We start from the raw sequence: 20,010 nt of genomic DNA, 5'->3' as shown, positions 1-20,010 counted from the left end.
GGAACTACTCTACAGGAGAGTATGTTAATAAATACTGGACAAAGAAAAATGAAGAATTCCTTCAAGGATAGGATTGTCTTTGTAGTCAATTCTCTGAAATAAGCAATAAAATCAAGAATATAATAAATTCGAATTCGAATTGGAATCTTCTGAATGATAATGAGGAAGTAAAACTTAATAGGCCACTGATTTTAAAAAGAATAATAATCTCCATAAAGCCTTTGCCCATACCTATAGGGAAAAGAACATCCCTAACCAGAGAACCTTGATGGGGCCCAAAGCAGTGGGCAATAATAAATGTGGGGGATGTGCAGTCTTCCCTTTGTGCATCATAGAGAAGAGTATAACACACAATGGATATACAGTTACCAGTAAGGAATTGAACAACTGTAGAACTAGTAACATCGTCTATCTACTAATTTGCCCATGTGGCATGGGATATGTAGAAGGGACTGCAAGAGAACTTTGAGTCTGGACAGGGGAGCACAAATCAGCCATTAAAAACAAATAAAATGCACCATTGGTAGAACATTTTAGATCAGCAGGGAACAACTGTATGGACATTAGATGGTTCATCTTAGAACGAATATACGGCAGCAGAAGAGGAGGAGATCTAGAATTAAAAAGACTTAACAGAGAACAAGGGTATATTTCCATATTGGATACAGTGAGGCAAGAGCTGAACAGTAAAGAGGATTGGATGAAGTTGATTAGATGAATTCCGTTGTTACAAGAGTCAAATTATTGAGGAATACGTCACGAGAGAGGAATTTCACAACTGGGTAGTATTCAAGTAGTCCAGATTGATTCTTAACGTATTAACTTTAGAAAGCACTGCAATATGAATATTCCACTAGGAGTTTTGACAGATGTAGTTCACTTAGAAACAAGGAGTTTTTATGCCCCCTCCAGCTGGAATAAAGACGGGGGTTTAAAAACAGTGAGGTGGCTGTTATAATTGAAGTTCTAAACCTCTAGTAGTAGGGCAACAATATAACAAAACTCTATAAAATGCGGACTGCTCCCCGCCATTATGGGGCTGGTTCATGATGATCTTTAATTTTATAACATCTATTGGGACCCCTGATATGGAATTGGGGCAAAAATATAATTAAATATAAAACAACATGGATGGTCCAACTCGATCAAGGGGACTTTTTTTCATATCTAAATTGGCCCAAATGGAATATGACTGATAGGTGAACCATGGCACATAGCAGTATATAAAAGATACTGGAATCCTGCTCCAAGATGGCCCCGATTTTATCCCTCAATAAACGGGATTACGATGAGTGCATACAAATTATGGCTTGCTTGATGCCATTCATTTAGATATGATGTGAGAGCATGGAAAAATTAGGTCATTATGCCTTTGTAGTACCATATATGAGGGATGTGTATTCCTGGTCCCTTTTTGGGAAAATCTAGTTTTGAAAGGGTACAGCTCTTTTCAGAAATGGCACTGCGCTTACAAACTTTGATTCCTAAAGAGAATGAAAAATGTCCTAGCTTACGAGAAGGAAAGTTTCAATTCTACTAACACCGTCCATGCTCATGACGAGCGCAGCTCGTCATGCAGTACACTGCTCATGTGCTCATGACGAGCTGAGCTCGTCATGAACAATGGGATTTAAGGAAGTGCAGCACCAAGCGGGAATTGCTGCACCATTGAAGGTGTTAAGGACTAGGAAGCGAGGATTATGCACATCTTCCGCCACTTTATTGTGTATAGCAGTTTTAAAGAACATCTTAAAACACAATCAAATACAGTAAAACACCAAAAAACGACACCGCCCAGGAACACAGGGGGTAGTCTCTATGATCATCACAGTCACAGTCCCAAACAGTCCACAATATATCTCTCGATGACGTCCCTTCCTTTTCCTCACTGGAGGATGTTAAGCTGGTATTACTACATCAATCAAACTTTTGGTAATTCCCTGTAATAAAGAAACGATTCGGTTATCCAGCTCTTGTATACCGAAAACATCATCAAGTGCCTGGCAACAGAATCAATGCAAAATAACAAGGCAAAGCATTAAATGCAATGACATAGGCAGCGGAGTAATAACAATACATATAAGACTTTGATTAATCAGAAATGTAAATGTCTACTTACTAATAACGAACGTCCCCGGGGGGGGGGGGGAGAATAATAAAATTAATCCCAGGGAGGGATAATCCTCGCCTCCTAGTCCTTAATAGAATTGAAACTTTCCTTCTCGTAAGATAGGAAATTTCTCATTCTATGGCAGGACAGAGGCGAGGATTATGTAAGTTCAAAGCTTACTTACTACCAGCAACGCTGCCTTCGAGGTTTGAAATAAAATCTTTTGAAAGTAGAGTCGGAAGACTGCATTCATTATGTCTTCTAACCTACCACCCACTTGACTAGCCTTAGAGGCCATGGCCCCCCTCATGGAATTTGCACCAAACCTACTCACATCCACACCTGCCTCAGACATAACCCATCGTACCCACCTGCCGATGGAAGGGGAAGAGACCGCTTTAAGCAACTTTCGCTGCCCTGCGGGCCGGAATTCCCGAGGTCATTTCCTCGTAAGCCTTAATGCACCTCAGCACACACATAACTTAGGCTGATCCGGAAAAGAAGGATAAGATACCGACCTGGTATTAGTTTTGGTCCTTCGAGCAATGGTAAATGTAACTCCTTCCTGAGTAAGAACCCGAGCCGTAATGGCCAGAGCTCTGACATCCGACAGTGGTTTACATGAAATGAGACAGAGTAGAATGGCTAACTTAGCCGACAATTCCTTGCAGGAGAGAAATAGATTATCCCGCCAGTCCAATAAGAGCCTCAGGACCCGGTTGACATCCCACAGGCCCGAGTATCTAGGCTCGGGAGGTTTGGACAACCGAATGCCATGCATCAGTTTGCAGACCCAGGGGTGTTCCCCCGCTGGCCTGCCATCAATCTCACTGTGTCCCGCACAGATGGCTGAGCGGAAAGAGTTAACCGTCTGGTAGGCCAGTCCCTCCCGGGACAGCTCCGCCAATTTTTTTTAAATATGGGTAACTCGTGCCCCCATGGGATCCACGTGTCTTTCCAGACACCAACGATGCCATCGTCGTCAAGCCGAGCGATACCTCTTGATTGCTCCTGACACCCATGCTTGCTGGATGAGTTGCGCAGCGTCCTAAGAAAGTTGATCGTCCTTCCAACGTCCCCTGAAATCTTCCACGCCATGAGTTGCAGATGGCCCTGAAGCACCAGGGGATGAAGATTCCCTTGGGGATCCTTCAGAATAGAAGGGAATGAGGCCAGAAGAACTGGGCAATTCCACGACAGTTCCATCAAAGTCGGGAACCATGCCTGTGCCCTCCAGACCGGAGTGACCAACACAACCGACGCTGCCTGATGACGAACCTGAGCTGCCACTCTGGGTATCATCATGAAGGGTGGAAACACATAAGGGTATTCCGTCGACCAATCCTGAAGAAAAGCATCCACTGCTATAGCCTCCGGATCCGGTCTCCAGCTGACGAAGCGTGGGAGTTGATGGTTCAACCGCGAGGCGAACAGATCCAGACTGCAAGGGCCCCACCTGGCCATCAAAGCCAGGAAGACTGCCCAGTCGAGCCTCCAATCGCTGGAATCAGAGAAATTCCTGGAGTGCCAATCCGCCACCGAGTTCTGCAGACCAGGAAGGTACTCCGCCGAGACCGAGATCTGCTTCTGAAGACAATATTGCCAGAAATCTTTTGCCAGGTTGGATAAGGACCGTGCTCGAGGACCTCCCAGGCGATTGATATACTGCACCGCCGAAACGTTGTCCATCCTCAAGAGGCTGCAACAAGAGATCCTGTCCTTCACCGCAAAGGGTCCCGCCAGCAGCTCCAGACAGTTGACATGTAGGCGGAGCTCCTCCTCCGACCATCTGCCTCCCATGGAGATGTCTCAGCACCAGGCTCCCCAGCATGACCTGCTGGCATCCGATTCGATGACCAAATCCGGGGCCGACCCGAAAATCCCCCGACCGTTCCAGGCCGACATGTGGTCGATCCACCACCGAAGTTCGGTCCTGGCTTACTCTGATAACGACACGGTCTCCGAATAAGTCAGACCGCTCCGAAGATGCTGAGCCTTCAATCTCTGAAGGGCCCTGTAATGCAACGGGACGGGAAAAATGGCCTGGATCGACGATGAGAGTAATCCTACTATTCTGGCAAACTTGCGCAGCGAGATCCTGTCCTTCCGTAGAACCTGAGAGAGTTCCTTCCGTATCTTGGTGACCTTTGGTTCTGGTAGACTCAAGGACTCCGAGACCAAGTCTATGAGAAACCCCAGAAAGACCATCTGTTGCACTGGACGTAGGTCCGACTTCTGAGCGTTGATCACAAAACCCAGGTCTTGGAGTAATGCAATAGTCATGGTCACGTTGCGGGTGAGATGCACCAGGGATTGATCCATAATTAGGATATCCTCCAGGTAAATTAGCATTCTCACTCCTCTTTGACTGAGAACCTCCACCACCGGGCGCAACAGCTTCGTGAAGCACCATGGTGCGGAAGAAAGGCCGAAATGCAGTGCTATAAATTTGAAAATCTGTCCTTTCCAAGCGAACTGGAGGAATCGCCTGTGAGGAGAAAATATGGGAACCATCAGGTACGCATCCTTCAGGTCGATCCGTACCATCCAATCCCCCGGAAGAATGAGATCTCGGAGTAAGTGTATCCCCTCCATTTTGAAGTGGCGGTAAACCAGCCACTCGTTGAACTCTCTTAAGTTGATAACCGGCCTGAAGCCCTTGTCCTTTTTCTCTACTAGGAAGAGGTTGCTGAGAAAACCATTTGGATGAAGTACTGACCTGCAAACAGCCCCCTTCCATAAAAGATCCAAAATCTCGGACTCAATCAAACTCTCCTCCTCTGCTGAGAAGTGTAAGGGCCTTGGGCGTACTGATTGAACGGGGTGCCATAAAACTCTACCTGAAAGCCCCTTACTGTCTGCAATACCCACAGGTCTGAAGTTATGCGTCCCCAATTGTGAACAAAGAGAGAAAGCCTCCCCCCCAGATCTCGAGGGGAAAACAGGGTAATCCTTACCAGAGGGACCTCCAGGGGCGTTCGCGCCTCCTCTGTTGTTCCAGCCTTTCCCTCTTCCTGAACCCCGACTGGGGTAGAAGCTCCCTTGGCGACCATTGTTCCAACCATTGTTGAGACTTTGCTGACCTCTATTGGAGGGGCCTTGCTGCTGGGAACGGCCAGAGGAGCGACCCCTACCTCTTCCGGCCCCGGCAAAAACACGCCCTGGAAAAATCTCTCTATAGAGGAGTGAGACCTGTGCAGGGCAGAAAAAGTGGTGACAAAGTTATTCAGTTCCTTAACGAACGGTTCACCAAAAAGCTTTCCCTGAGCCACGGGACCCGCTTCCGAAGTAGCCAAGTCCCCCAATTTTGGGTCGACCTTTATAAGGAGGGATCTCCGCCTCTCCGCCGCCTGGGCACAATTTGCGTTACCGAGCAGGCATATTGCACATTGCGCCCAACCTGCGACTATGTCCGTAGACATGGGATTGCCACATTCTTTAGAGCGTTCCGCCAGCTGAATGATCTGAGTCAGGGGACCTACCACATCAAGGAGCTTATCCTGACAATTCCTCCAGGAACTATCTATCCCTTTCTTAGGATCTCGCATATATTTTGCGAAAAAGGTGCAGAGTTTGTCATCAATGTCTGGGGTATGAGCCACTTTCCCTTTAAGCGAATGCAGGGGGCATTCGCCCCTCATCCTAGTTCTAATATCTCTCTCCAGAGGTTGACGAATTTTAGACACCACGTAATCCGCTACCTTGGTATCAGGAAACCACTCGGATGACCAAGGATGGTAGATCTGCGTTGGTTCAAACATATCCGAATGCCCCCCGTCCCCATCCTGGGACTCAGAGGAACGGGAACCCGGGCGCCAGGCACGACCCGAATCCTTATCGTCGGAGGAGACATCATCCTCCGACACACCCTCCCCATCTAGGGAAAGACCACCGTCGGGGTCCGAATTTGGGGGGACCACGTCATCAGATTCTCCGGGTTCATCCTCCTCCCGGCAGGGTGCCTGTTTAAGCATTCCTGCACTTTTCAGGAAGGATTTGCGCAGTCTGTCAAACCCTTCCAAGAGCCCCGCGTGACGCTTCTTGGCCTTTTTACCTTCCCCTTGAGAGCCACTGGGACCTGCCATCGCCAAACTAGGGTCACTGAACACCCCAGGGATACTCTTGGCTAACTGATCCACTCTATCCTGCAGGGGGGCCAGGGCTCTAGAAATGGCCTGCGAGAGGACTTGGTCCACTGCAGGAGGGAGACTCTGGAGTAGCCATTCAAATTCTGCCTCTTGTGTAGAGGAATGAAAATGTTCTTCAGACATATTCATTAAGAGGGTGAGAGCACAAAAACGCCTGAAAAATCTAATAGGCAGCCCCCTCTCCAATGCTCAGCGCAGCCAGGGAAATCCCAAGCTGTCAAAATTTTGTGGCAAGAGAAAACCAACAGACGCCACCAGGTGGCGCTACCGCCGTGTAAAGGGGAAAACTCACTGTCAAACGGTGTCGGGGAGAGGGATGGTCGGGAAGCGGGCCGGCAAGAAGCACAGCACCCGCGTTCCTAATCGCGCTCCAAAGACCACGGCAGCACTAGAACTAAGCTGCCACATGTGGCGAAGGAGCGCCTGACAGAAACCCCGGAGCGCGCACCGTTCACACCGCAAGATCCGCGAAGTGAGGGACCAACGCGCTCGGCAAAGCCTGCTGCGCGAATAGACGCAAGGGCAACAACACTTTTTTATTTCTGTAATTTTTTATTGTAGAAAAAATATATATATACATGGATCATTACATATACATGGGTGAAGGAAAGAAAGAAGAAGAGGAAAGAGAGGAAGAGAAAAAAAGAAAAGAGAAGGCGGGGGGGAGGGGACTGGTTCATTTCCAGCTTTCAGTCTTTGTTGCGGTAAGTCCGATTTCCAGTCGTACGAGCGCTACTTGACGTTCAGTCCTCCTTCCCCATGTTGCATTGATTGTCATACTCGGTCCCATGCCCCGGCCGCGTGCTGAAGAGAAAGAGAGAGGAGAGAGGAGCAGTACGGGTTTCTGGAGTGTGCACTATCCGGAGGTCTGCTGCTCGGCTGTTGCTAGTTGGTGTCTGACCCTGCTGCCTATGGTGGTTTGTGCGACGAGAGGTAATTGTCCAGGGCCTCCCACATACCTGACTGCCTGTGTGATTTGGGTAAATGTTTCGCTGTGATGGTGTCCGCCCCCCGTAGGAAAGTGACCCAGTTGAGCCATGCTTTAGGCGTGGCTTTCCCTGTGTCCTTCCAGTTGTATAGAACGGTTTTGACTGCTGCTGTCAGCAGAAGATCGATGAGGTCTCGGTTTTCTTTGGTTGTTAGAGGGAGGTGTGAAACCCAGTGCCAGGCTGTGGAAGTCAAGTTGCATGGTGTCCCCTGTGATCTCGTTTATTAGTGTTTCTATTGTGTTCCAGGATTTTCTGACTTCGGAGCAATGGAAGAGTAGGTGTGCGAGGTCGCCCTTCTCTTTTTTGCAATTCCAGCAGGAATCACTGTCGCGGGTACCCATGGATGACAAGCGGGCAGGGGTCCAGTATGCCTCATGTATGAGCCAGAATTTGGTCTGGTTTAAAGTAGAGGTAACCTTTTTCCTGGATGTTGACCTCCATAGCTCTGCCCTCTCCTTCTCGCTCAGCGCTCTACCCACTAGTGTTCCCCAGTAGGTGTTGACTTTGTCGTTAAGTTTGGTGGACTTAGGGCATAGGGCCTTGTATAGGTATGCGACCTGGTGCCCTAGTTTGTTGAGGTTGGCGGCATATTGTATGAGAGATGGTGTTAGTCCATTTAGGTTTGCCCTCCTTACTGCTACCTTAATCTTCAGGAAGTTGTACAATTCTATGCTCTCTAGGTCGTGTTTTTCCTTGAGTGTGTCAAAGGTTACGTTTGTGCCTTGTTTCAGTAGGTCCCTAGCCGTTGTGATGCCATGCTTGTACCATGAGTGCATGTTCAGAGTCCTGTCCCTGTATTTTATTGTGGGGTTATGCCATATTGATTCTAGCTGGGTTTTCTTTATGCTTGTCCCCATCAGTTTGTCAATACTTAGGAGAGCGGTCTTTGTGCTGCTTGGGATTGGGTTTTCTTTGATTGCTGGGTGTCGTGTGGCTGTTAGTAGGGCGATGGGTTCCATCCCTTTCAGTAGACCTCGCTCCAGTGTTAGCCACGCTGGAGTATATTCTGGGTTCGGGGTGAGCCAGTAGAGTCCCTGTCTTGCTATGCACGCTTTTTGGAATGTCCTGAAATTCGTTATATTCAGGCCGCCTAGGTCTTTAGTCAGTCCGAGCTTTTTTAGGCTTATTATGGGCTTTTTCCCCCTCCACAGGAAGGTATTCAGCATTTTGTCTAGCCTCTTGTGGAAGTCTTCTGTGTTTATCAGTGGTAGCATGTTCAGCATGTAATTCACCATTGGTGTGAGCATCATTTTAATCGTTTCCACTCTCCCCCACCACGTGGTGAATTTGGGAGACCATCCCTCCACTCTTTCCTTTATTTTGTTTAGTGTGGCTTGTTCATTGTGTTCTAGTGTAGATCTAAGGTCTCTCTCGAAGAGGAGGCCTAGGTATTTGATGGGTTTCTGTTGCCAAGTCAGGCCGGACGAACCTAGAACCGTCTTGGTGGTGTGAATGTTCAGCGGCTTGCACTCGGATTTGTCCCTGTTTAATTTATATCCCGAGACCTGGGCGTATTGTTCTATCGTTCCCATCAGTGCATTGATTGATTTTTCTGGGTCCTCAGTGATTATTAGCACATCGTCTGCGTATGCCGCTAGCTTGAAGGTTTCTCCCTCTACTGGTATCCCCGCTATGTCTGTATTGGCCCTGATCATGTTTAGGAGGGGTTCTATCGCTAGCAAGAACAGGGCTGGCGAGAGTGGGCACCCTTGTCTGGTCCCGCGGCCGAGATGAAGTAGTTGTGATGTCCCTCCGTTTACTACCACTCGTGCTTTGGGGTCATTGTAGAGGGCCAGCACCATCTTCCTATAGTTGGGTCCGAACCCAAATTTCAGCATGCACTGGTCTAGGAAGGGCCAGGACACTCTGTCAAAAGCTTTCTCAGCGTCTAGGGCTATCATGACCGCTGCGTTGCTGCTCTTGGAGGAGTGATTTATTATGTGGCATAGCAGCCTTGTGTTGTCATGGGACATTCTGTTCCTCAGGTATCCTACTTGTGAGCAATGTATGAGCTTGGGTAGGTGGGCATTGAGTCTGGTTGCTAGTATCTTGGCGTAGATTTTGCAATCTACGTTAATAAGTGAGATTGGTCTGAAGTTCTTTGCTTCATTTGTGTCTTTGCCTTCCTTTGGTATTACTATTATGTTGGCTTCCGCCATGGTCTGTGTCATGTGTCCTTGCTGGACACACTTCGTGAAGACCTCCTTCATTGTGGGTCTTAGAGTGTATAGGTACTGCTTGTAGAAGCCTGCCGTAAACCCGTCTGGCCCTGGTGCCTTGTTATCTTTGAGACTCGCTGTGGCTCTCCCTATTTCGTCTTCTGTTATGTCTAGGTCAAGGATGTCTCGTTCCTTGTCTGATAGCGTTGGTGTGGATATGCGTGCTAGGAGTTTTTTGCCTCCATCCTCCCGTAGGGTTTCGTCCCTCGTGTAGAGTTTCTCGTAGAAGTCTCTGAAGACCTCCAGGATCTCCTTGTTAGCAGTCTGGGATTTCCTGTTCCTGTCTTTGATGGCCTCTATCGAGTGTTGTTTCTGTTTCCCTTTGAGGTAGGATGCGAGATTTTTCCCTGCTTTGTTTGCTGAGCACAGGTTGATAGCTTTGTATTTATTTATCCAGGTGCCTGCCCTTTAACTTAGGATTTTGTTTAGTTCGTATTTACGTTTAGTTAGGTTTGTGAGGGTGTTCCCATCTTCCAGGTTAGCTATGTGACCGCTCTCTAGGTTTTTGATTTCTTTTTCCAGATCGGCAATTTTTTTGTTCCTTGATTTGTTAATCCTCCCTTTGATGGCCATGACTGTCCCTCTGATGGTGGCCTTTAAGGCATCCCATAGTAGGTCCCTGTCTATCTCGGGGGTGTCATTAATCGATAGATAATCTTTTATTGCTGTCTCAATCTCCGCCCTAGTTGAGGTGTCTGTAAGCAGATTGTCATGGAAGCGCCATCTGCGAGTTGGTTCCTCATTGTGTTTCCCCGATAGGGTTCGGCTTATTGTTAGTAAGGCGAACCCGGGGGAGGCAGAAGGTGTCTGACTGACCACCCCTAGGTCTACCCCTCCTTCAGAGAAGGGACCGAGCGATGTCGAGAGGCCTCTGACGGGAGGGCCCTCCCCTAGAATCGTACAGCAGAGTAACCACACCACTACAAATATACACCACACGTAGATAGAGTTTTCAATCTTTATCGGGCAAGAAGTATCGTTTCAATATATACAGCAGATCCAGAGAGATCTGGAAAGTCTCGTGGCAAGGGGCAAGGTAGCGGGACAGTCTTATAGATGGTCGGTTGCAATGGGACCCTACGCACAGCTCTCAATCCTCGAGCTGGGGGGTTCCGGAAGGTGGGACGGCGGCAGCGCCAGCAGGCTCCAGGATGGTTCAGCGAGCGTGGACCGCGGCAGCGCCAGCAGGCTCCAAGATGATTCAGCGAGTGTGGACCGCGGCAGCGCCAGCAGGTTCCGAGATGGTTCAGCGAGTGTGGACCGCGGCAGCAGGTTCCGAGATGGTTCAGCGAGTGTGGACCGCGGCAGCGCCAGCAGGTTCCGAGATGGTTCAGCGAGTGTGGACCGCGGCAGCGCCAGCAGGTTCCGAGATGGTTCAGCGAGTGTGGACCGCGGCAGCAGGTTCTGAGATGGTTCAGCGAGTGTGGACCGCGGCAGCGCCAGCAGGCTCCAAGATGGTTACAGCAAAGATGGACCGCGGCCGCGCCAGCAGGCTCCCAGATTGTTACAGCAAAGATGGACCGCGGCAGCGCCAGCAGGTTCCAGGTAGAGCAGCAAGGGGAGTTCGTCTCAGGGTCAGCCGCGACAGCGTCAGCAGGGCTTCTCGACTCCGGGATACAACTCCCGTCCTACTCCGGGGCTGGCCCAGATATAGGTCTGGAGTCCTTTGATGTCCGGACCCTCTCGCCTGGGGGTCAGAGGGGCCGGGATGATGGTGTCCAGACACCCAGCAGGGGGGTGGAGCCGGAGCCCAGGGAGGCCGGAGGGTGATCGAAACCAGGCATCCGGGGATGGTTGGAGAGCCATCGAAACTCCCCTCTCCTTGTCTCTGGTGGAGTGGCCACTCTACCACACGGAGGGTTCTTGGTGCCTCGATGGCGGGCTCGCTGGGGCCGTGGCTGGTCCGGGACCACGTGTCTGTGACGTGCTGGGCCCAAGATGGCGTCGGGCCTGGAATGAGGGTCCGGGGTGGGCACCGGACCGGTAATGCTGGGGCGGCCCGAGGGGGCCGTGTCAGTGGTTGTGGGCCGCCGGGTGGCGGATCTGGTGGTTTGGAGGGCGTGCAGAGGTGTGTCCGAGGGCGACCCGGGCTGGATGGAGGGCCGATGTCGTCCGGGGCCCGCCATGCGGGAGGGGTAGGACCACGCCACGAGGCCGGGTCCAACACGCGTCCCCCCCAGCTGAAGGCAGGGGAGAGTCACCCATCTTCTTGGGGATTCTCCTCGCCAAGGCGGAAGAATCTGGAGAGGCCGTCAGCGTTGGCGTGGTCGTTGCCAGGGCGATGTTCCACGGTGAAGTTCATCCCTTGGAGTGAGATGGACCAACGTAGCAACTTCGGGTTCTCGCCCCGCATCTGCATCAACCACCGCAGGGGCCGGTGGTCGGTCTGTACTCGGAAGTGGGTGCCGAAGAGGTAGGGCCGGAGCTTCTTTAGGGCCCATACGACGGCGAATGCTTCCCTCTCGATGGTGCTCCATCGTTGTTCTCGGGCCAGCAGGCGCCGGCTGATGAAGGCCACAGGAAGGTCAACTCCGTCAGAGTTCATTTGGGACAGTACGGCCCCAATGCCGTGTTCCGAGGCGTCAGTTTGGACGATGAACTCTCGGCTGTAGTCGGGGGCCTGGAGCACCGGGGCGGTGCACATGGCAGTCTTTAGTGTCTCAAAGGCTACTTGGCACTCGGGGGTCCAGTGCACCTTCGGGGGTAGTCTCTTGGAGGTTAGTTCTGTGAGGGGCCCCACAATGCTCCCATAGTTCTTTATGAACCGCCGATAGTATCCAGTGAGCCCCAGGAAGGCTCGGACGGCGGTCTGGGTGACGGGGGGCTCCCAGGCCTGGATGGCGTCGATCTTGGGTTGAAGGGGAGCCACATGGCCGCTCCCCACTTGGTGTCCCAGATAGGTCACGGACCCTTGACCGATCTGGCACTTGCTGGCTTTTATTGTTAGTCCGGCCCGTTGGAGGGCCGTCAGGACCTTCCAGAGGTGGGTCAGGTGCTCGTCCCAACAGAGGCTGTACACCGCAATATCGTCCAGATAGGCGGCACTGAACTCTTCCAGCCCTGCCAGCACCCGATTCACTACTCTCTGGAAGGTGGCCGGAGCATTCTTCATGCCGAAGGGCATCACTTTGAAGTGGAAGTGGCCATCAGGGGTCGAGAAAGCGGATCGTTCTTGTGCCCCGGGCGTGAGGCCGATTTGCCAGTATCCGGCCGTGAGGTCGAAGGTGCGGAGGTACCTGGCGGCTCCCAGGCGATCGATCAGTTCATCCGCTCGGGGAATGGGATGGGCGGCGGTCCTGGTGACGGCATTCAGTCCCCGGTAGTCCACACAGAACCGCAGCTCCGGGGGCACCCCGGGGGCGGCGGCCTTAGGGACCAGGACGACGGGACTGGCCCATGGACTGTCTGAAGGTTCGATTACCCCCAAGGCTAGCATCTTGGAAACTTCGGCTTGGATGCAGGCCCGGACTCGGTAGGCTCGGTGCCGCACGGGCGGACTGTCCCCGGTGTCGACGTCGTGAACACACCACTGGGTGACTTCGGGGGTGAGGGAAAATAAGTTCGCAAATTGACCCAGCAGTTCTTGGCAGTCCTGGCGCTGTTTGGGTGTCAGCACGGGAGAGAGGGAGACTCCCTCGACGGAGCCATCTTTCTCAGAGGTGCTCAGGAGGTCTGGTAGAGGCTCGAAGTCGTCCTCTGCTCCGTCATCGGTAGCCAACAACAGGCTCAGTTCGGTGCGGACAAAGTGGGGCTTGAGCCGGTTGGCGTGTAGGACCTGGAGGGCGTTCCGGGGGGACTCCATGTCCACTAGGTAGGTGACGGGGCTCTTGCGCTCCACCACGTTGAAGGGCACCGTCCATCTGTCCTGGAGGGCACCGGGGTCGACCGGGGACATGACCCAGACCTGCTGGCCCGGCTCGAATTCAATGGACGAGGCATTTTCATCATACCAGCGCTTCATCTCCTCTTGACTGGCCTTCAGGTTGGTTTCGGCCAGTTCCCGGAACTTCCGAGTCTGGTTGCGGAGAGTCAAGAGGTATCGGAAAACATTGGGCGGAGTATCGGAGGCGGCCAGCTCCCAGCCTTCCTTGACCAGGCTGAGGGGGCCTCGCACCGGGTGTCCATATAACAGTTCAAAGGGGCTGAACCCCAGGGACTTCTGGGGTACCTCCCGGTGGGCGAACAGGAGGCATGGCAGCAGAACGTCCCATTTGCGCCGGAGGGGCTCTTCTAGGCCCTTGATCATTCCTTTCAGGGTCCTATTAAATCGCTCCACTAGTCCATTCCCTTGAGGGTGATACGGGGTGGTGAACTTATACGCGACCCCGCACTGTTGCCACAGGGACCGCATATATTTCGATATAAAGTTTGTGCCCCGATCACTGACGACCTCTCAGGGGAAGCCGACTCGGGAGAAGATCCCCATTAGCGCCCGACTCACTACGGGGGCTGTGATAGTCCGGAGGGGGATAGCTTCTGGGTAGCGGGTGGCATGGTCCACCAGGACGAGGATGAAGCGGTGCCCCTGGGAGGTTGGAGGATCCAGGGGCCCCACGATGTCGATCCCTACTCGCTCGAAGGGAGTGGTCACCACGGGAAACGGTTGGAGTGGGGCCTTGATTTTCCCCCCACTCTTTCCGCTGGCTTGGCAGGTCGGACAGGTTCGGCAGTGGTTGCACACATCGCGGCGCATCTTCGGCCAATAAAAGTGGGTCACCAGGCGGCTGTAGGTTTTGTCCTGCCCCAGGTGCCCGGCGAGGGGCACATCATGTGCCAGGTTTAAGAGAAAGTCTCTGAAGTGGAGGGGGATGACTAGCACTCGGCCGGCCCCCAGCTCGGCAATCTTTTGTTCACTGTACAGGAGGTCCTGGTCCCAATAGACCCAGTGGGACCCCGAGGAGTCTCCTGTGGCTTGCCTGGCGGCTTGTTGTCGGAGTCCCTCAAGGGAAGGACATGTCTTTTGTTCCCGACGGAACTGCTCACGGGTGGGGCCCCCTTCTTGGCGCCACTGGGCTAGTTCGGGAAGGGGCCCGAGCTCGGGAAGTTCTTCATGGCTGGGGCCCTGCGGCCCCAGTTCGGGTTCGGCAGTGGCGGGGGGCGGAGGTGCCGGCCATTCAGGTTCTTCGGGCAGCTTGTCTTCGGTTGGGACGGCGTCCCGGGTGGACATGGATCGTGTTGTTACGCAAACCCAATCAGGAAGGCCTAGCATCCCCAGATGCTCTCTTCGCTCGATCTGTGCCCAGGGGGAACTTTCCAGGTCGTTCCCTAGGAGGCAGTCCACCGGGGCATCGTCTCGGACGGTGACTTTCAGCAGGCCGGACACTCCTCCCCACTCGAAGGGGATGCGGGCCATCTGGCACAGGCTCTCAGAATTGTCCGCTGACCGGACAGGGCACAGAACGTGGGGCAAGATTTGTTCTGGGGTCACCAGATGGCAGCGGACGGCGGTTATGCTGGCCCCCGTGTCACGGAGAGCCTCGGCCCGGCGTCCGTTGATGGTGACCCACTGGCGGTACTTCTGGGTGTTGATCGGAATCTGGTCTCGGGGGATCATGTCTTTCTTGCCCAGGGAGGCGAGGCACATGGCCGCGGACTCCCATTCTTCTGGTTCCATAGGGACCTCTTCTTCTTCGTCCTTTTCTGCGCTCAGAGCAGCTGCAGTGATTTGACGACCGGGGGGCCCGGTGGTGCCGTGCCGCTGGTTCATGGGGCAGAGAGGATCATTGGCATAGTGACCCAGCCGCTGGCATCTGTGGCACGTAACGTTGGGGCGTGGCCCCGGTCGGGCTGGATGGGCCCCCCTCGGGCTGGAGGCTGGTGTAGCGGAGGCGGGCAAAGACCCCGGCGGGAGGTCTCGACCTCGGCTGGTGCCAGACCTGCCGCCTCGCGGCCGGTGGTTCCCCGGGGACCCTCGTCCGTATTCTCCTGTGGTGTTCCGGTGGACGCGGTTGCTCGCCCACCGATCTGCTTCGACCGCTAGCTTCCGCGGCTCGGTCAACTTGCTGTCGAGGAGGTGCTGTCGTAGTTCAATGAAGCAGTTGTTGGAGAGGTGCTCCCATAACATCAGGTCGACCAACTGCTGGTAGGTAGTGACCTGACTGCCTTTGACCCACCGCTCGAAGGCTCTGCTAAAAAAGTTCACATTCTACCCAAGTGGTACCGGGGATTTTTTTACAGTCTCGGAACCTCTGCCGGTACATTTCGGGGGTGAGTCCGTAGCGCGTGAGTAGGGCCGTTTCCATGTGTTCATAGGAGGTCATTTCGGTGTCAGGGAGTTCCAGCAGGGCGTCCCTCCCTTCGTTGACGAACTTTCCCCACAGGCCGGCGCCCCAATCCTTCAGGGGCACCCGATGGGCGGTCATGGCCACCTCGTAGGCTTTGAACCATTGTTGGATATCATCGTTCTTGTAGTATTCTTTGACTACATCTTTCGGTAGGTGAACCTTGGTGTCCACGGGAGGGGCCGCGGTCTTGGCCCCGGCCGCGCTATCTTCGTTGATCTTGGCCTTGATTTCTAGTTCTCTCAGGCCTCCTTCGTGTTCATAGGCTAGTCGTTTTTCTTTGAGGTCACGTTGTCTCCGTTTCTCTTCTAGATCCCCCTCCAGCCGTAGTTGCTCGAGGGCTATCTTTTTCTCCGCTAGCTGGAGTTCTCCGTCTAGCCGGAGTCGTGCAAGTTCCACTTCGTGTAGCCGGTTGCGCTCTCGAGCGTCTTCATAGATGAGGTCCGCGTTTAGTGTTGCGGTTCTTTCCCCCGTCGGGGGTGCGCTGGTTTCCTGTTGCCCGTTCGGGCCATTCTCCTCTTGGGGTGGTCTGTCTCGGGTTTCCACCCAGGCTTGTAGGGCCGATTTGAAGTCCTCTTTTGTGCTCAGGCCAGTGGTAGCGATACCCATGTCTTTACAGAATTGTTTCAGTTCTTTGTGGCAGTATTCTCCTATCTTCTCTTTCTGGAATTCGGCAGGTAGGTTGGTTCCTTGGGTCGTCATGGTCTTTGTGTGTTTTTCCGTCGTAGCGGGTAGATCACTCTCTGTACGATTTTGCGTTGGCTCGGATCGCAGCGCCTGCCACCAATTTTAGTAAGGCGAACCCAGGGGAGGCAGAAGGTGTCTGACTGACCACCCCTAGGTCTACCCCTCCTTCAGAGAAGGGACCGAGCGATGTCGAGAGGCCTCCGACGGGAGGGCCCTCCCCTAGAATCGTACAGCAGAGTAACCACACCACTACAAATATACACAACACGTAGATAGAGTTTTCAATCTTTATCGGGCAATAAGTATCGTTTCAATATATACAGCAGATCCAGAGAGATCTGGAAAGTCTCGTGGCAAGGTAGCGGGACAGTCTTATAGATGGTCGGTTGCAATGGGACCCTACGCACAGCTCTCAATCCTCGAGCTGGGGGGTTCCGGAAGGTGGGGCCGCGGCAGCGCCAGCAGGCTCCAGGATGGTTCAGCGAGCGTGGACCGCGGCAGCGCCGGCAGGCTCCAAGATGATTCAGCGAGTGTGGACCGCGGCAGCGCCAGCAGGTTCCGAGATGGTTCAGCGAGTGTGGACCGCGGCAGCGCCAGCAGGTTCCGAGATGGTTCAGCGAGTGTGGACCGCGGCAGCGCCAGCAGGTTCCGAGATGGTTCAGCGAGTGTGGACCGCGGCAGCGCCAGCAGGCTCCAAGATGGTTACAGCAAAGATGGACCGCGGCAGCGCCAGCAGCCTCCCAGATGGTTACAGCAAAGATGGACCGCGGCAGCGCCAGCAGGTTCCAGGTAGAGCAGCAAGGGGAGTTCGTCTCAGGGTCAGCCGCGACAGCGTCAGCATGGCTTCTCGACTCCGGGATACAACTCCCGTCCTACTCCGGGGCTGGCCCAGATATAGGTCTGGAGTCCTTTGATGTCCGGACCCTCTCGCCTGGGGGTCAGAGGGGCCGGGATGATGGTGTCCAGACACCCAACAGGGGGGTGGAGCCGGAGCCCAGGGAGGCCGGAGGGTGATCGAAACCAGGCATCCGGAGATGGTTGGAGAGCCATCGAAACTCCCCTCTCCTTGTCTCTGGTGGAGTGGCCACTCTACCACCTGGAGGGTTCTTGGTGCCTCGATGGCGGGCTCGCTGGGGCCGTGGCCGCGGCTGGTCCGGGACCACGTGTCTGTGACGTGATGGGCCCAAGATGGCGTCGGGCCTGGAATGAGGGTCCGGGGTGGGCACCGGACCGGTAATGCTGGGGCGGCCCGAGGGGGCCGTGTCAGTGGTTGTGGGCCGCCGGGTGGCGGATATGGTGGTTTGGAGGGCGTGCAGGTGTGCGCCCGAGGGCGATCCGGGCTGGATGGAGGGCCGATGTCGTCCGGGGCCCGCCATGCGGGAGGGGTAGGACCACGCCACGAGGCCGGGTCCAACACTTGTGTGAGTGATCTGAGATGCTCCGAGGGCCGATTTCCGTGTGATCTATGAGATGGTGTGTGTGTCCGATATGAGGATGTGGTCTATTCTACTGTACGAGTTGTGTGGGTTCGAGTAGAAAGTGTACTCTCTGGCGTCCGGATTTTGGAGGCGCCACGGGTCCTTGAGGTTGAGTTTGGAGGAGAGGTTTTTCAGGATGTTGCCCTTGTGTGTGGCTTTGTCTGTGCGGGTGCTTGTCAATGGCTGGGTCTAGGACCTGGTTCATGTCTCCTGCAACCACCAGGAGCTCGCCTAGTGGAAAGGTGTGTAGTTGTGCTTCTACTCTGTCCCAGAAGGCCCTGTCGTCGCTGTTGGGGCCGTAGACACTGGCCACGTGTATAGTCTCCCCGGCTCTCCTTAGGCTGGTCACTAGAATCCTGCCCTCTGTATCTGTCTGCATGTCCACCAGTGTTAGCTTTGACTTTTTCCTTGTGTATGTAACCCCCCTTTCTTTTTGTTCTGTGCTGCAGACCCCCATACCTCGCCTATCCAGCTAGTCTTGATGCGCCCTATGTCGTCTGATTCTAGCCTTGTCTCCTGCAGTACATAGATGTCGCCTTTGAGTTTCCTCAGGTGTTCTAGTACTTTCCTTCTTTTCACCGGGCTGTTGAGTCCTTTAACGTTTAGGGACACTATCTTGATATCAGTTGAGAGGTTGGTGTGGTTGTTGTGCGTCATTTGTGGTGAAGTGCATTTGGCGATCTGTGTGGCCTTGAGATCCGTGGGACCCTGTGGCTTCCTTTCCCTAAACCATGGCTGGCTAGTGCGTTGTTGTGCTTATACCTGTGCCTGCTGCTCCTCGATGAAGGTGTGGGAAATTGAAAGATAGAGTAGTAGAGAAGATAAAGAAGAGTGACCCCATGTGTGTGCTCTCCGACCCCCCCCTGCGCCCCCCTTCCCTCCCTCCCCCCTCCCCCCCTTACTTGCTGAGTGGGAGTGCGACGACAAAGTTCCTTTGCTCCGCATCGTCCCTGAGGTAGAGTTTGTGCGTTGTCCATGGTAGAGTTCTGAATAAAAAGCGTGGGGAAAAGTACAGTAATTCTTGCTTGTTAGGTTGTTTCCCGGTCTGGTGTGGTCTTTTTTAATATTGAGGTAGATTCTTCCGGGCATGTGTCCATGGCTAAACCGACCTGTCGTTCTCTTTTGTGGCAAAAAGGCGAGGACTCTGCTGTGCTGCTCATCTGGTGTCTCTTTGTCCGTATGGCTGATTGCCGCTTGATAGAGTCTGCTCGCCTGAGGTAGCTGTGTTGTCCTGTTGTTCCGGATGGTCTTTACTCCGATTGGGCGGCCGCATCCGGTGAGGCGCATCTCTTGGCTGCGCCTGGGGGTTTTGTGCCCATCTCTTCTGTCAGTGGTTTTTGCATGTAGCGTCTCAGGTCTTCGGGGTTCTCAAATGTCATTGTTCTCATTTTGTCTGTGATCTTGAAGTGGGCTGGGCCTACGAAGCTGAAACTGATGCCTCTTTTGCGCAAGGAGTCCCTGAGAGCGAGGAAGCCCTTCCGGGTCTCGACCGTTGGCTTCGAGTAGTCCTGGGTCAGTACAATCTTGCTGCTCGCCCATGTGAGATTTTGGTTCTTCCTGGCGAATGCGAAAATGGCATCAGTGTGGGTTGTTCGCAGTGGGATGCATATTATCGGTCTCGGACCCCTTCCCGTTGCCAGTTTCCCTGCCGGCACTCTATATGCCTTTTGCACTTCGAACCTCCTGTCGAAATTGATGCCTGTGAGCTCGGGGATCATGTCTTCGAGCATTTTCGCACATGTGCCTGCTTTATCCTCTGCTCCTTCCGGCACTCCTAGGATCCTTACGTTGCCCCTTCTGGCACCATCATCCTGCTCCGCTAGCTGTCTTTGTACGGCTTTCGTGGCTTTTTGGCATTCTGCTATTATTTTGGAGTTCTCCGCAGTTACATCCTCCACAGAGCTTATGCGACCTTCTGCTGCTTCCATTCTGATGTTGGTGCTATGCAGGTCGGCCCTGATTGCCGCGAGTTCTTGTTGCATGTTGTCTATCTTCAGTTTTGTTTCCTTAGCCACTGCGTTCCCCTCATTGATCTTTCTGAAGATAGTCTCTAAGGTTGCCGTTTCTCCTTTTAGCTTCAGAGGGGAATCAGGGGTCT

General features: G+C 53.5%; 1 long non-coding RNA gene across 2 annotated transcripts in view; it reads right to left on the bottom strand.

Moving 5' to 3' along the window:
• Positions 1 to 20,010, bottom strand: part of LOC144753868 (uncharacterized) — a 103,380-nt gene that overhangs the window by 4,462 nt on the left and 78,908 nt on the right. Inside the window, exon 5 of one of the 2 annotated variants that reach the window (XR_013594580.1) lies at positions 1,715 to 1,940. The exons of the other annotated variant lie outside the window; for it this stretch is intronic. This is a non-coding gene — a long non-coding RNA (uncharacterized LOC144753868). Of the gene's footprint in view, positions 1 to 1,714; positions 1,941 to 20,010 lie in introns of those variants that run through there. 2 annotated transcript variants of the gene reach the window in all.

This window comes from Lissotriton helveticus, chromosome 5_1 (assembly GCF_964261635.1).
Source record: "Lissotriton helveticus chromosome 5_1, aLisHel1.1, whole genome shotgun sequence".
Taxonomy (NCBI): domain Eukaryota; kingdom Metazoa; phylum Chordata; class Amphibia; order Caudata; family Salamandridae; genus Lissotriton; species Lissotriton helveticus.
This window is presented reverse-complemented; position numbering and strand designations above follow the sequence as displayed.